At 43.0% G+C, this 12,985-nt stretch overlaps 1 protein-coding gene across 4 annotated transcripts in view; it reads left to right on the top strand.

Annotated features, from left to right (window-relative positions):
* The first annotated feature begins 2,209 nt into the window (after positions 1–2,209).
* Positions 2,210–12,985, top strand: part of DSE (dermatan sulfate epimerase) — a 36,612-nt gene continuing 25,836 nt past the window's right edge. Inside the window, exons 1-2 of one of the 4 annotated variants that reach the window (XM_074862330.1) lie at positions 2,210–2,443; positions 3,132–3,203. The gene's annotated coding sequence lies outside the window, so the exon portion shown is untranslated. Of the gene's footprint in view, positions 2,444–2,573; positions 2,617–2,701; positions 2,852–3,131; positions 3,204–12,985 lie in introns of those variants that run through there. The other 3 variants (XM_074862332.1, XM_074862331.1, XM_074862333.1) reach the window with 3 other exon arrangements.

Raw genomic sequence — 12,985 nt, forward strand, 5'->3', positions numbered from 1 at the left:
AAGACTGGAAAGGACCTTGACGGGTCATCTGGTTCACCCTTTGCTCTAAGGCAAGATCCATCTGACTTTTTAGACCCGAACTGTTCTTGCCAAATATATGTCCAACTTGTACTTAAAAAGCCTCCAGGGAGAGTCCTTCACTCCTGCTTTATTTACCCTTACAGAGAGGTTTTTTTTCTGTTTAGCCTAAATTTCTCTTACTGCAACTTACATGCAACTTACATGCTGTTCTCAGAGGATGTGGATAAGAGATTATTATCTTCTTTTCAGCAGCTTTTACGTAGTTGAAGGCTGATATCACATCTTCCTCCAATATTCTCATCTCATTTTTTTCAGTCTTTCCATATACATGATGCATGCTAAACCTGGGGTCATTCTCATTTCAAAATTATTAGTGGCAATGCTGAAATTAATCTAGAATGGACAACTCTTGCTTCTCTTAGACATCGCTGAATCGTCCTATAAATGTTATTTTATTTATTGAGCCTGACAAGCACCCTGTGACTTACTGAGAAGTAAAATGAGCCTCACTTTACACAAGAGGACATAAGGCAGAGAGGATTTGTGGCTCTCCTCCCTGTGCGTGTATCTCCACCACAGCCAAACTGCACACCAGAGCAAGATCCAAGCACATCCAAGCTCATCCACCCTTTATGAGGCTGAAATCCAAGTACACAAGCTACAGGGAAGCCACAGTGTGCTTTGTCCAGGTATTCTGACATGGCAAGGCAGCACAGTGCTGTTTCTTTACAATATAGATAGATATAAGCACAATCTAAGGTCAGGATTTCAAAAGCCGTTTGGGCATTATGCTGTTCAGAATTGTAAGGGCAAATTCCATTTCAATTAGAGTCAGATACTTAATATATTTAAAAACCTAAGGATGCAGACACATGACTAGTACTTAGACACCTCCCTCCTCATCACTTTAGGCATCCTGATGATTTTAGAAATTCCAGCCGAATTGTCCTGTTAGCCACATCTGGTCTGACTGGGGGAGTCTGCAGCTCTTCTCGTGCCTATTTGTGTCACAACATTAATATTTTACAACTCTACTATGAATGCAGTATAGCATAATACCATTCAAATAGGTGTTTAGAAGCATACCTTCTAATGATTAATCTAAGTGTTTGCACGACTGAAACTGAAGCACTTAGTGCTTTTAGGCATGTCATTACTGGTAAAAAAGCAAGGCTTCATTCCAGGCTCTGGTGTTGCTCTCGGAGTTTGCAGCAGCAGCATGTGGATCCCTGTTCATTACACTGAGACCGACAATAGATATTGCCGGGAAATGCAACAGGAGTGAAGGGGTGAAGGGAAATGTATAGTTTCTAGTTTTGTCTGGTTTCCCCAAGTTTATTAATCTTGATAGAACAGCAGGAAATCACGGTGTAAACCATCCTCAGAAAACACAGCTTTTACATTTTAAAGCCAGTGACCTGAGCACTGAGAGCCCGCTAATTGATTCAGTAACATCAGTGAACACATGATTAAAATGAAGACTGAGCTTTGTGAAATGTAAACTTCAGGTAGTTGGACACCCTCCTGATCTATCGCATGCAAATATTTTTATTTGCATTTCATCAGAGTAGTCTGAAGATGATAAAACATGCTCAGCTTTCGGAACCCAACAAACATTTGGAATTCTTCATATTTTTTCTGGGTTACAGTGACTGAGAAAGCAAAGAGAACTGTTCCAAAGGATCATTTATTTTATCCTCTTTTACATTACTTTCCTAAGTACCTTCAACTGAGTGGCTGCAAGAAATGTCAGGATGATTGGCTTGAATGGTCCTGGTGTTTCAACGTTTTTGTTTTACATGGGAAACATTTACGGGAGTAGTCACGCCATACTTAGCAGATTGACAAATTGGCTTTTTGTTTCTTTGCTGGCTTGAGGGAACTTCGGATGGGAGGTCCTATTACTCTCCTGAGGTATGGTGCCAGCACTAGAGATGGATAATGCATATGAACGGGTCACCTTGGATGCTTTAACCTCCACAGCCCCCTTTGCCCGAACCGTGGTACCGCGGCCACACGCCCCAGGTGCAGAAAACCAAACTGCCGACGCTCGGGTGTCGGGGCCAAGCGCGTTCCCTGCAGAGAAACGCGTCCTCCCGCTAAAAGGGAGAATTCGGGTATTTCCGTGAACTACGGGCCGGGGAGGAGCGCGGGCGGGGGGGGAGAAAAAGCCGTGCGTACGCCAGGAACCAGTAAATCCGTGAGCACACGGAGAGCTAAAGGAGCGCGGCGGGCCGGGCCGGGAGGCTGCGCAGCCCGGGTGAGCGGCTGCCGGCCGCGGGGCCCTGAGGGCCGGCCGGGCTCCCCCGCCCCTCCGCGCCCGACCGTGCGGGCCCCCGGCGGGAGGAGCGGGGCCGTGGCGCTGCCCGCCGCCGCCATGGCGTGAGGGGCCGGGGTGGTGGAGGAGGAGGACCGGGGAGAGGTAAGGAAGGAGGGCGGGGAGGCGGGAGGTGGAGCGGGAGGGGGGAGTCACTTTCTTCCTGAGTTGAAAAACGCGCCCCCCCCCAACCCGCTCCGTCCCCCGGGGCTGCGGAGGAGAAACTTTTTGGCTGCCGAGCGCCGGGTCCGCGCCGCGCCAGGCAGGGGCCGCCGGCGGTGAGTGCCCCGCGGGGCGGGGCAGCGCTCCCCCCCGCTCCCCTCCTTCCATCCCGCTCCGCTCCGCCGGGCGGCCGGGCCCCGGGGCGGCTGGCGGTGGGGCGGGCCCCGGGAGCGCCGGTTACCGGCGGATTTGGGCAGGGGGAGATCGCACCCAGCGCTCCCCCCACCCCCTCCACGCGTGTCCCCATCCCCAAGGCGCGGGTGGCGGCCGGCGGCGTTAAGCGGGCACCAGGTACCGGCGGGGGCCGGGGCGCGGGGCGGCCGGGGTGGGGTGAGGTGGGGGCCGGGGGCGCCCCGCGGGGCGCAGCCTCCACACACGGGCTTTTCCGGGCCGTCCGCGGCGCGGCGTGGGGGTGCTGTCAGGGTGCCGCCGCGGGGACACCCGCAGCCTCCCGGAGGTGCTGGGCCGCCCGCAGCATGGGCCCCGCGTGTCCGAGGGAGAACCAGCGTCTTGTGTTCAGAGCTTTGCCTGCGGGCGCCGTGGGTGACAACAGCTTTCTGCTCTGCCGTAGCACCGTTACCGCAGGAGCCTCCGAGCCTTTTGCTGACGAGTTAAACGCCTCCCAAACATGCGGGTGTGAAAGGTAAGCGGTAGCATCCTCGTCCCGTACCTAGGGAAGCCGCGGAGAGGCAGGAAAAGAGCGATTTGCCCGATGCAACTTCCTGCCACTTTTCGGTTTTTGTTGTTGTTGCTGGAAAAGTCCCGAGTGACCTGGGACCGCAGTTGTTAACTCCCGGAGCTCCGTCTCCCCAGCCCAGGACGGCAAGTTGCGGTTCCTTTGGCTAGCAGTGCATGAAAGCCATGCAGCGTCACTTCGGTGCGTCTCATGCCAACTCTTAAAATTCAGTTTGGTATGAATGAAAGCAGCCATTCTCTCTGCTTTTCTGTCATTCCCTCTTGAAACAGTATAAAGCTGTGATGTTTTCCTGCATTGTCAAGCTGGAGTGGCTTCTGGCCATAAGCAATGGCAATATAAGAAATAGATACAATTGGGAATGAAATACAGGAAGTATTGCTCAACTAGTTGGAGATTTTTGGTCATCCTAAGAAGATCAATTGCAATTTAAATAACACTAAAGTTTTAATATAATCTAAACAAAGACAAAGAAAATCTCAGCTAAATATTGCCACATTATGTTTATCATGCCAACAATTATTATAACTCATTTCAGCCTTTCAAAAAAGGAACAATTCAGCTGAAGGGCAGCAGTGGGAATCAATAATTCAGATGCTGTTTATTACTCTGAAAGACTCTTGCTGGGTAGCCTCGAGCAAGTCACTCCACCTCTCCATGGCTCTGTTTCCTTCCTCATAAAACAGATAAATGTGCTTACTTGCTTCACAGGGGTGTTGAGAAGTTTAATGGATTAATTTGTTTCATAACTACTTGGAGATCCTTGGGTGCATTTTTCTACAGAAGCGCTAAATATAATTTCAACTACAAGTTCTTTTACTGTGTGTCATTGCTCATATGTGTTTCTTCAGTGATCTAAATTAGCTAAATTTTTAGAAGTCGATAAAGTAGCAGTTCTGGATTGGGATTTTCTTGACTATCTGTAAACATCACTAGGATGCAAAACCAACACACACTAATCACAGCGTATTTTACTGGGACAGAGCTACTGGTACTTTAAGAAGTTGCAATTTTCTTGTTATTCAAAACAAGAGCTTGATTTTGTTGATTTGTTTGAAGCATTGTGATACTCTGCATAATTTTGAATTGCCATGAAAAAAACCAAGTGCTGTTATTTAATAGAAGAACAAGAGATGAGAATAGTTTATAAACATATCTGTATCCTCTACAGTGGAGACTGATCTCAGAAGACACTTGGTGCTGATTTTTCACTGCATACTCACATACAGTCTCTTTTAAAATCTGTTCTTCGGCCATAGAGAATATGGGTTGCAAAGGAAGAAATAAATTAACTAAACAAATTGATTGCCTATGGTAGTAGTTGATAGATCTTGGTTGCCTAAGTGAGCTTGATTTTTATTACAGTGTATATTAGTTATTCTAACTAGATATTTAGTAAATGTCTGCACCACAAGGAGAGGAAAATGTTTTAATTACCTGGATAAATGTGAGATGTGATTTTCATAGGTTGCATACAGTTACAAGTAAAAAGGAGTAGCTGAAAGCTAGTTTTAGGGTGACATCTCGGGTTTGGTACTTTCTAAAGGCTCATGACTTTACAAACACTGCGCTCATGAGGTCTGTGTGTACCATTGCTTTTCCTCAAGTACAATGACTGCAAGCACATAAACTTTCTCAAAACAGAATTCAAATAAAGCCTATATCAGTGGTGGTAGAAAGTAATTGCCATCACTGGGCAGCTGTTGGTTTGTGAATGAACATAGTGAGTTTATATGTTGGTGGAGAAATGGTCGCATCCATCAGTACCCAGCAGTCTAAGCAGTGAGAGCTGGGCTTAAATGAGGCTGTAAACAAGTCTGTGAAACTGAAGTGTCCCTTCTCTCAGAAGTGATTGCATTTAGCTAAAACTGAGTCACATTCTTAGGCTTGTGTGAGGAAACTTGCACATCTGGCACCCACAACATACTCTAGCAACGAGCAAGAAAGAAATCTAGTTACTACTGCTATTGTCCCTGGACGTTTTGCAAGAAATAAAGCCTGTTTTCCCTGTTGTGTTTTTTTTTTTTTTTCTGAAGGGATTAAAAAAATAAAGAAGGAAACAACTTTCCGTACCCATTGTTTCCTTGTTTAGACTTGGTAATCCAAGCTTCTGGTTAGTGAAAGAGAATATGACTTTTGATTAGCAAGTTGTATTTAACTGGTAAATATGATATCTCAGCAGCAAGTTTGTCCTGGATGTTGACACCTTCTTTGCTGTCTCCATTCAGCTGAGGTAGATAAAAGAGCTTAGTTACAGTAGTGTAGTCCCCTAAAGCTGTTAAACCATGGTGCCAGTTTGCGTTCAAGACTGTAGCCATGTATTTATTATAAATAGACTCAATATTTGGGAGAAAGCCCTTCTTTTGAGCTGCTTTTCTGTTTAGATGGGTGAGCTTGTTCTGACGTCTGTTAGCCCAGCTAAGCCCAGGTGGGGTATGGTGAGGTGTGAGAGAGCTGCATTAGCAAAAACCCCAAACTCTTGTGCGCTGCACTTTGGCTGGACGCGGTTATCTGCTCAGGATGGGAACAGAGCAGAGGAGGGGATTAAAGCCTGCTAGGAAAAAAGGAAATTTAGCTGATGTCACCTGGGACCTTTCTCATGAGTGCTTTGTCAGTAGAAGTTTAGCAGAAGTGAAGTGTTGGACATGCAGAGCTGACTGGAGGAGTCTGGTCATTTTGGGAGTCACATGAAGGACAGAGCGCTGGAAATAGTTTCTCTCATCAGGTGCTGACATCACACTTTCATCTGCTCTTGGGACGTGGTCAGGTGTGAAATCCCAGGCACAATGCGGCCATTATGTACGTGGTCTGAAATTACCTTTGTTTGGTCTTTGTTTCTGTTTTTGCCCTTGCTTAGACTCAGAATATGCAGTAGGAATCGGCAATAACGTTGTTTAGAGCAGGCGATGTGTTGTAGGGACCCACTCACTTGATTCCAGCGGGTATTGTGTCTCAGTACCAGGTAAATGTAATTTTAACATAAGAGGTCTTTCACCACAGTTGTCCTGGTTTATGTTCTCACTTTGGTTTTGTTTTTATCAGAAATAATAAAAATGAATATTTTATATAAACCTGGTATGCCCTCTTAAGTCTTTTAATCAAATGGCTGCCTTGAGATAAAGTATTTTCAAAAGTTGTTTGAAAGTATTTCTGTGGATATCATGTAATTTTAAAGCATTTTAACCAGATTCTTGCAACCATGGTGCATCACACTTTTTGCCAAAATTATCTGTCAGGTTTCAGTTCTGCTGCAAAAGCCATGTTTGCACAACTCAAGGTCAGAAATGAGATTTTATGATTCTAATATTCAAAATTAACCTGTAATTTAATGGTTGTGTTGACACCTACTCACACAAAATGCTCATGCCAACTGTGAGTAGCTAAATTTTGCAGGAATAATGTAGCCTCTTAACTCCATCTGCAGTTGAGGCTTCTGTCCATGAAAATGTAATTGTCGCTTTTTATCAAGGGTATTCTGCTTTTATCAAGGGAATTCTATGAAGCAGCGAGGACAGTAATAACCCCAAAGGAACCACAGGACTATACATTTTACTGTCTCTTCAAGTCTGTACCTTGAAAAAATCAGCTGCAGCTGGGTACATATGTATTATCTATGGGGAGAGAGAGATATCTAGATATATATATATATATATATATATATATATAAACTGTAGATAATGAGTTAACAGATGAAAGCAGCAGAGGTAACAACAGAGTTGTACCAATAATAATGAACATCATATTGATCTGCAGGGAGATGTAACTACCAGGTAGGGTGGTGCAGTTTAGGTCTACAAATACAGAGGCATTTATTCTGTAGCAAACAAAAGAGTAATTCTTCTATGGGAATACACATTTGGGGCCTGCGTACACACATCATAAGATTGTATGTAGATAATATAAAATCAAGTGTTGATTTAAATTGCTTAGATTGCAATCTTTTTAGGTTTGTGAATTGACCAGCATAGGTGCCTTTGGACTTTGCTGGTGCTCCTACATGCTGTCATAATACTTTAACATAAATAATAAATAAAATTTTATGGATGCAAGACCGAGTCATAAACAGGATATGGAAACGTAGTTAAAATGAGTTTTGATTCCCATAGCAACTGAAGGATGTGATGCATTTTAAAATTCCTGTCTGTTAATACGATGTCCTGTGGAAATGCTTTACAAATAAAAATACTTATTTGATGTCTTCAGCTACTGAAGTCTGTAGATAGATACAGATATACAGAGAGTGAGAACTGGTTTTGTAAAACTTCAGTGGAACCACTTCATTTGTTTCCAACGTCTTGGATGCGGTTGAATGAAGGACAACTAAAACAATAAGCAGGAAAGATTAAAACTGTTAATTATACATAGTAGAGGAGAACAGAAAGCCAGGGGACTTAAAACATTTACAAGTATTTGGAAGAGTAAAGGTCAAGGCTAACAAAGAAGTATTAGCTAGAAAAGAGGACAGAAGTTAAGGTCAGAAATGGAAGCACTAGTCTTGGTATCAGGAGTTTCTGGTGCTGTAATCGGACTCCTAAAAAATGAGGGAAGCTCCATGGCATGCAGCAGTCTGAGCGGACTGGATTAGGCACAAGGAGGAACACTATTTTGACAGCGGTAAAATTGGCTTTCCCCTTTTGCATGTATGATTATTTTTTTCTGTCCTTTGTTTGCATGTCCTGGGCATTGCAGTCACCCTCTGAAGGTTTTCCAGCTCTTCCTGTGCACTGTGGTTGTACCACTCAATCCACACAGAGACCACGCTCTTGGTTACCTCAGATAATCTCTTCCTTTGCTAGCTTCCTCTTGGGAGGCACAGTTGTGCTTCTGGGTTGTAGGCTGCTGTCAGAGGAAACCCTCAGCATGGTTTCTGATACCCCACACCGAAGGGTTCGCTGCCTTACAGACCCCCTGCATGGGCCTACATGCGTGGGCCGGGAAGATGCATTACTTCTTAGCAGCTGCCAAACAAATACTGTTTCAGCCCAAATTCACAGAATGGTTTGGGTTGGAAGGGACCTTAAAGATCATCTAGTTCCAACCCCCACTTGTGACAGGCGCTTTTGTTCTGTGTTTCTGCAGTGCCTATTACTATCATAGCCCTAGGCCCCAAAAGTGCCCTGCATGCTGTAACAGTATAATAGATGGATGAGATTGACTTCTGGGACATTAATGGAGTGGACAGACGTAGTTAATATATATTTTTGGCCCATATGAAAATTCTTAAACAAATTCTTCCATTAGTGTTAGCATCTGTGTAAACATTTCTGAAAAAAATAACTATATTTTTAATGATCAAAATGGCCTTTTAAAAGTACTTCAGCTCAGGATAAAATGCTGGTGCTGTAAAGGAAGTCTTTCTATGGTGGCTTATAGTTTTATGCCTTTGATGGTAAAAGTGACTGAGCTTTCATTCACTGAATGTGGATGCCTTAACAGGCATGTCTGTACTAGTTGGGAATGATTGCCTTCAGGATTCTGGATATCAGAATAACTTTCTTACTCATTTTATACAGTGAAGTACAGAACAAAAGCTCACGGTAAGGGTTAGGAATAGTAATGTTAGTGCAACCCAAAAATTGAGAAAGTGTTTATACAGTAGGGTAAATTATAAAATAGAAGAAAATTTCAAATTCCCAGATTATGGTTTGGGCATGCAGACAATTTAACTCTTTGTTTTTGCTTGAGGCAGAGAGAAGGTTTTGCATTGAGTGTGCGTGTGTGTATGCCCTGTTAATTTATTTATACAGTGGTAAAATAGACAAATAAGCGTTCTTCCAGAATGATGGTCTCACACGGCTGTGTACTGCTCTAAATAGATGTATTGAATTTTGTGCATAGATCAAAGGACAGGCACAAGTTTAAATCTTGACTGCTGACATGATCTCATGTACTGATAATTCCTATAGGAACTGGTTGTTTCTGGTTGCCTTTATGATTTTCATAGCACAGCTGTTATTCAGACTTATGAGTTGTTACAAAGCTTCTTTCAAGGTATTTCACATCACTTCAGAACAAGTGCAATACTAACACCTGGGTATCTGAGCTATATTTATTGTAGATTTGATTCTGAATTATGTTTGGGATCTCAGTATTTAAGCTTTTAAATACCTTTGACATTGCATAATTGTGATGTAGTGTATTTCTCATAGTGAAAAAATCAGAGGGAGAAATGAAGTGATGTCCCCTGGTGGTTAAGGTCGTAATAGGTATTTTTCAAGTCGTAAGCAGTGTTTTTTACACCTTTCTAGCATTTTTATTGGAGAGACAGAGGGTCACTGGTTTTATCTCACTGACCAAACGGTGTGTGGAAGAAGGACTCCTGACTGCTCTTATCTTGGTACACGGGAGTTTCCTGCACTGGTGTCCAGCCTCACAGCTTTGAGAGGGATTCAGTAGTACTGCTTGCTGATGTGGGAGCTATGTAGCTTGGGACTTTGATCAGTAGATTTATTGTGTTTCTTACAGTACAAAGATATGTTTATAGTTTTCTTGGTCTCACTCCATCTGCCACCTAATCTTGCTATATCAGATATGTTTCTGTGAGTCAGTAGGAACCAAACGGCAATATATATGGGAATTAGTCTCTATTGACCCTTTCACCTCTCTGTTTTCGTGGACTTACCCTGCATTTTTTAGTACTTAAATGTCATTGGATTATTAGAGAACTTCATTGCTCTCCTATTTTTAAATATGTTTCCAAAATATTGGGATCAGTGGTAAAACTGACGTTGTTGGACAAAATAGCTCTCCAGTTGATGGTCATGATTTTAAAACACTACCATTTCCAACTGGTTAATTCAGTTTTATAGATACTGCTCCTCTTATCAGCAGCAAAGTCAATTGCAGTGTGTACAATTTAGACTGGACATTAGGAAAAAATTTTTCACAGAAAGAGTGGTCAGACAGTGGAATAGGCTGTCCAGGGAGGTGGTGGAGTCACCATCCCTGGATGTGTTTAAGGGTCGTTTAGATGAGATGTTGGGGGATATGGTGTAGGGGAGAACTTTGTAGAGTAGGGCTGATGGTTGGACTCGATGATCCCAAGGGTCTTTTCCAACCTGAAGGATTCTGTGATTCTGTGTGAAAAGGTTTGCTAATTATTTGAGGTATTTGGACAAAGTGCCGAAAAAGAGTTCCTACAGAAGTTTGCTTTTTTCCACTGTGATCTAATGTAGCACTGCTTGTGGCAAGCAGTTATGTTTTGGCAGCTGTCAGCATCGGTACAAAAATACACGCCCATCTCCATTTAATGAGGCAAGATACCATGCACATCTCATTGCAATGTTACCTATTAGTTTCACGGTATTGGTATGGCAGCAGCTATGCTGGTGGCTGACCATTTCTTGTTAAAATGTCTGTGACTCTCTTACCTGTTTAAGCATTGGGTGCTAAAATTGCTTATTTTCTAGGACTAGTACTTTTGAGTGGCTTAAAAAAGTGATCTTATCATGTAACTGAAGTTGTGACAAAAGTATAGTGACAATGTTGTTCAACATGAAATTAGCATTACAATTACAAGCATTACAAAAAAAATGAGTAGAAAAAGTTTGCTTTCACTTTCAATAATTTACCAGGAAGTAATGCCAAAAAAATGTGAAAATTAAGTCTTTGATGATTCAGAGGTCATTGTCTAAGGTTGAAGTTTGCAGGCTGAACCTGAAGATTTGCTTTTCATCAGTATGGTGGAACACTTTTTTCCATTAAATATTTGAACACAGTTCTTATCCAAACACTTGTGGAGGTAATTCAGGTAGCAATAATGAGAACTGTAGCCTTTGTGGAAAATAGGAGCTGCCCAAAAGAAGACGAAAAGTTGTAAAAACTATGGAGAAAAGTCTTTAAATTGTAATTTTGAGTTTTAAACTAGTTAAAATATTTTCTTTTTTCTTACAGGCAAAGAGATTGGATACTTGAGCAGAGTGACAGGGCTTCTTTTACCTTCTCTGGAGGCAGCTAGGCAGTTTGCAAGGGGTTTCAAAGGAAAGCCAGCATATCTGCAGCAGAGATGCCAGGAGTTTGCCTGGAGTATCTCCTGAGCAAACTAGAAGGAGAAGACAGCATGAGAGTTGGAAACCCAGCTCTCACTGAGGGTGAAACTGCATCCACCTTCTTCTGGCTGGAGACTCCTGTTCCTGTTTCAGCATTAGCCTTCTTCAGGTTACGCAGTGAGGTAGAGGAAGGGCTATGACTTCAGTGGGTTGTGCAGTGAAGGAGGGCCCATGACCTCGATGGGTCACACAGTGAGGTAGAGGAGGGCCCATGACCTCAGTGTGAGTAGGCAAGAGTTGTGCGCTGTGACAGTCACTCCTGGTGTGACTGAGTGGGCAGGTCTGACTTGTTCATGTCCCAGCCCTGAGCTCTGGGAAACTTTCATTCAGAAACCTGAGTAATCTGTGGTGTTGCGATGCCTCCAGTTCGTGGAAGTTTTAGTCACCAGAAATCCCACCTTTTCTGTTCCTGGCTGTAAATGTTGATGAGATACCCATGTCGGAGGTGAGTCATGGACTAGTGTTGGAGATGCTAGCAGAGACACCTGTGACTTCTGCATTTTAAGAAGTGATACAAGTGTTGCCCCAGCAAAAAGCATCCACAAAGCATAGTGGCTCTTCAGAACTGCTATTGCAGAAAGCCACAATTCTTTACATGTTTTTATTTTGTAATGTTCTACAAGAAGGTCAGATTGCTTTAAGGATAGCCATGCCAGCTGATGGTCCTTTCCTCGCCCCCACTTCTGCTGCCCATCTCCCACTCCTCTGCTCTCACTGCACTGTGCACAAGTGGCAGGAGTAAACAGGACGTCTCCTTTCCTTTAAACAGTGTATCAAACGAAGTTTATTTGGTGAACTTACTTGTATAAACCGGTGTCCAGTTCAGTTACTAGCATCAGTTCAGTTACTAGCATCAGTTCTACAATCTTTTTTTTTTTTTTTTTTTTTCCCTGCAGTTGAACATTGATGTAGATGGGGAGGACTTAAATAGTTAAGATTTAGTCTGCTTTTTTTCTAGAATAATCAATGTTCTTTACTGTTTGTTTCTGCTGGCAGTGGAGTGGAAGTCATGGCAAATGCTCTTTCAGTCTAGGACTGAGTGACAACCTTTCCAAAGCACATTGTATATTAGCCTTTTCTTCCATGGGCAAGCATCCTTCACTCTCCTTTTAATCTTTAATACTTTATCAGGTCATGGTTTCCAAACTGAAGAAAACCCCGTCATTTTCAGAAAAGGTTGAGTTGCTTAGTAAAGTTTTTCTTGGAAGATGTGGCTGGTAATGATGTAGTGTAATATGAGAGTAAGAAATTCTTTTCACTCTAAAAAATGGTATTGTGAGTGCAATTTAAGTGATCAGAAGGCCCAAGCTCCTATTCTTTTGAGCCCTTGTGTATCAAACAAACTTGTAGCAGGATCACTCACAACTGGTAAATTGGAGCTTATGTGGCCAGTTATCTATATGTGTCTGGCTTCACCTAAGCTATGCAGATAATCAGGGTTCATATGTGTGTCTTTGAACAGTGCTATGTGTTTCTTTAGTTTTCAGTATGCAAGTAAGTTAACTAAGGAAACCTCGAAGTATAGAGTTCAACACAGTTGAATGTGCATTCTGCTTCAGTGTTTTTGGCTTGGTGTTTTCACCCCCGCCCATTTCCATTACCATTGTAATGAATTCTAAATAATCCCTAAATGTTACTGGGTTTGGTCACATTCTTCTGCTGAAGGTTCTTTGGTTCTTTTGC

Source organism: Strix uralensis, chromosome 3 (assembly GCF_047716275.1).
Source record: "Strix uralensis isolate ZFMK-TIS-50842 chromosome 3, bStrUra1, whole genome shotgun sequence".
Taxonomy (NCBI): Eukaryota; Metazoa; Chordata; class Aves; order Strigiformes; family Strigidae; genus Strix; species Strix uralensis.